Below are 4,335 nucleotides of genomic sequence, written 5' to 3'. Positions count from 1 at the left end.
CTGATGGTTGCCAGAGGGGAGGGGGGTGGGAGGATGGGCAAAAGGGTTGAAGGCTTCCAGTTATGGAGTGAATAAGTCACAGGAATAAAAGGCACAGCATAAGGAATATAGTCAATGATATTAACTTGTATGGTGACAGATGATGTAGCTACACTTGTGGTAAACACAACATGATGTATAAACTTGTCAAACCACTATGTTGTACACCTGAAACTAAGGTAACGTTTCTGTAGCAACTATACTCAAAAAAAAAAAAAAAAAAAAAAAGACAGTGGGGAGTTCTAGCCCAGACAAACCTGGCTATGAATCCTGATTCTGCCACCAAGTGTGTAAACTTGAGCAAGTTATTTAACCTCCATGTCTGTTTCTTTATCTTCAAAATGAGGATAATAATAGTAGCTATCTTAATAATTTCTTGTGAAGAGTAAATGTACACAAAGCACTTAGCACAGTGCTAGCATATTATTATTTTTCTGTAACGTCTAGTTACTGTGTTTCTATAAGGCCTATCTGCACATAAGCCACATGTGGGCTTGGTTCTTAAATATCAGCTACCAAAAAAAAAAAAAGAAAGAAAAATCAGCTACCAATTCTGAGGGCTAGAATGAAATTCATCAGAGAATGGAAGATTGAACCAACCCTTTCTCTTCTCAGATGACAGGTCCTTTGTAAGTACATATACCACATACTGCCAACCATCTGATAGGTTCAGCTTTCAAATGACAGTTCTCCTCTGAAGCTATCCTAGCCAAAAGAGAGAAGTATACTATTCATTAAGCTGTGTCTGTAGCTAAGTCTCTGTGTCTAACTTAAAGAAAAACATGTAAGTTGCTTTTATCACTAGTAAGTGACTTAGCCAGAGGCTGACGATACTATACAGAATTTGGAACCCCACATGGATGTGCATTCACATTTACATAGCTATTAAAGAAATACAACATCAAATCAACGCTAGATTTTAAAAAGCATTGTATTGCAGAGTGACACAACTTCTTTATTCTATAATATGTTGTGTCATGTGTCATTTAATGTCACTATAATTTTTAAAGCACTTTGCACTCTTGCATGAGTTAACATCCAGGTATTTACCTCCTAATTTTATGAGAAATTTGCTGAATCCGTATGCCACAGGGTCTGCTTACTAAACAAATTAATGATCAGCGTCATAGATCAATACAGCAAACTAAAGGAGAAATTTAAATACAGAGCACATGGGTTCCCAATAGCCTCATAGACAGTGAATATAATTACTTTCATCAACAAAATAGAAAGACAATAGTAAAAATATGGCAAGCTTTTAACCAAGAGTGACAGTGTAATTTATATTAGATATACAATAGTAGAAAAAGCTCAGAAAATCTGGATCTGAATCCTAAATCAATTTTGTTTCATGACCTAATATCACAGAGATTCAGAAGGAAAAAAGGAAGTATATTTGATTCTTTAAAAAAATGACAGATAAGCCATGGCATGACTGGTATGTAGCTTATTAAATATACCATGGTATAGAAGAAGGAGTGTGGACTGGGCCCAGTTCTGGTGTTCCGTAGAGGTGGGCAATCACCTGATGTACTTTAGGCCTAAATTTCCTTATTTGTTCAATAAGGCAGTTGGACAATATAATCCCTAATACTCATTTTAGCTCTGAAATTCTATTGCTCAGGGTTATCTCTCACAGCTCACATTCTTCATAAAACTATTTCTATTACTAGGGTAGTTAATGTTTTCCTCACACATGTTTATGAAAGCTTTTATAATTTAACCATGAAATTGCACTGTGACCTAAGGCCTGACTACAAATTCCACATATCTTTATGTGGATGAGGATATTATACTAGGATTAACTTCTTGAGATAAAAAACTAACCAGGAACAATTATGGTAATACTTTGCACCATTTAATAACACAACAACCAGAAGGGACCATGTGATATTTATGGTCACAAATCACTCACTCAGTAATATAACTCAATAACAAAAACACTAATGCTGAAATCGTTAAATTCAATAACAAGAAAATGCACAGAGAGGTAAATATAAGGATATTTATTTTGAATCATTGTAGTAACAAAAGACTGGAAATGATCTAAATACACAAACAGAAGAAAGGGCTATACACACTGTGATACATTCAGAAAGTAGAACCATATGCACCCATTAAAAACAATGACTAAATAGAGGTGGTCCCAAATGATTCATATGGAACAATTTCCAAGAATTCTCAGCTCAGGACAATGGGCACAGTGTTCTACCATTTGTACAAAAAGAAAAAATCAAAAGTGAAATACGATATGTGCATAGACTATCTCTGGATGTTTACAGAAGAAAATGGTTAACAACAGCTGCCTGTGGGGAAAGGAACTGAGGTAAGAGAAAACGTACTTTAAAAATTCTTTTATTACATCTTGAAATTTTTGTTCATGAGTATATCCTACTTATTTATATTTAAAAAGCTAAATTTTCTAAAGAACAAATGAACAATGAAAAAAATGTTCAGTTGTATGTGTAGATACACAAACATGCATAGAGAAAAGACTAGAAGGAAATTTGCCAAGATATTAACAGTGGTTATCTTTACATAGTAGGATAGAAGTGATTTATTTTACGTCTTTTATATTTCTCTGTATTTTCCAAATTCTCTCAATGAACACAGGTTAGCTTTGTAATCATAAGAAGGTATACATATTTTTTCAAATGCACATTTCTATCACATTTTTTCAGACATTAAATGAAGTACATGCTGTGAGAATATGTATATTTTTATCAAAGTTCTGAAACCGTTTCTGGAATTCTGTACATTTGCTCCAGACTCACCCTTAAGTTACATGAAGGATCCTTAAGACTCAAATTTGGGAATGATGCCTGGAGTGCATTTATATAACTTGTCCCAGCTCCTTGAGCTGTAAGCAGAAGAAAGGTATTGACTTAAGATTAACAAGTTATTGTCAAATGAATAGTCAACAATGGCTCAGTTCAGAGTCAGTCATCCACCTTCCAAAATACCATAAACTTTACCTAACTACCTTACTAAATTCAAAATATCAGCTCAGATGATTCTCCCACTGTCATTAAGAAAGGACTAAAAATGCCACACCAACCCTTGATCTTTTATCGGTCATCTAGGGGGAGGGGGGTCTGTAGATCCCTGGGTCTCAGACATGCCCTTTAGGCTGTGACTCTATGGAGGCGGTGGACTGCTAACAGAGCCCATGCTGAGGCTGAGTCTAAAAGACAATGGGGGAAGGGTGGCATGAGACAGAAGGCCACTGTGAGTCTGGTCCCCTTTATGGAGGGAGCAAAGGTACCCTTTCCCATGAGGAGGTTTTGTGAAACTCAGGACACACAGGGCAGCTAGGGGATCCCAGTGACAGGATGCCACCCAGAAGATGGGGGTCAGGCCCAAGACTGGAGCAAGACAGTAGGGCTTGGCATGCACTCGAAAGCCCTGCATGTCCACAATGCGGCCAGCCTGTGCAGAAAATGTGGGTGCAGATGATTTCCTGAAGGCTAGAATGTTAAGAACTTCTTGGCAGCGTTTTGCAGAGGGCTGAGGCTCTGTGATCATAGGTATGGGGTGACGAAGTCAGCAGATATGGGATACGAAAGATGGAAAGGGATGTGATCTCTAGCCACAGGCTCGTGGGGGCTGTTGACCCTCGGGTTGTGTCCCCTCCACTCATCCAACAAATCAGTCTTTACCAACTGAACCTAGGATACACAGGGTACTTTCCTTAGGCCAGAGAGAGGCCTACTTACCTGACTGCTTGTATTTCTGGATTTTTGTCTTCAGGTCTACTCTGTGGATGTTCTTCAGGCATTTCTCTAGTAATTCCAATTGATCTGGAGCAATCAGATTAAGTTTCTCTAATTCGATCACGAGATCTAGGAAACTCTGCGAGAGCAACCAACAAGAAAAAATGTCAGTAAGGCTGACTCTTAAGCCCCAAACGCAAACCTCAGGCTGGGTGATTTGTAACCACAAGAAAATGTGACAAGGGGAGCCCCTTCCATGATCTTCAGTGATCCTAAACCAGACCTCTCTGGTTTATAGTCCCTCCAAGGCCAGGAGGAAATTACACTCCTGGATTTTATCGAGAAAGAGGTGGTTAAGTCTTTTGGTGGACAACCTGTACCTAGGCTGGGGATAGACACATGGGCCATTTTATGTCATCAAGAAGTACCACGATTCATATATACAATGGAATATTACTCAGCCATCAGAAAGGATGAATACCCAAGTTTTGCATCAACATGGATGGGACTGGAGATTATGCTATGTGAAATAAGTCAAGCAGAGAAAGTCAATTATCATATGGTTTCACTTATCTGTGGAACA

General features: G+C 38.1%; 1 long non-coding RNA gene across 1 annotated transcript; it reads right to left on the bottom strand.

The window, feature by feature from the left end:
• Nucleotides 1–2,030: 2,030 nt before the first annotated feature.
• LOC145718528 (uncharacterized) lies at nt 2,031–3,899 on the bottom strand. Its single transcript, XR_014141873.1, has 2 exons — nt 3,756–3,899; nt 2,031–2,899 (listed from the first exon to the last, which is right to left on the bottom strand). It is a non-coding gene; the product is annotated as an uncharacterized LOC145718528 (long non-coding RNA).
• Between the last annotated feature and the right edge of the window lie 436 nt (nt 3,900–4,335).

Source organism: Leptonychotes weddellii, unplaced genomic scaffold (genome assembly GCF_054177405.1).
Source record: "Leptonychotes weddellii isolate Sample4059 unplaced genomic scaffold, ASM5417740v2 HiC_scaffold_16949, whole genome shotgun sequence".
NCBI classification, from domain to species: domain Eukaryota; kingdom Metazoa; phylum Chordata; class Mammalia; order Carnivora; family Phocidae; genus Leptonychotes; species Leptonychotes weddellii.
The sequence above is the reverse complement of the archived record's forward strand: the minus strand, read 5'-3'. Positions and strand labels throughout refer to the sequence as shown.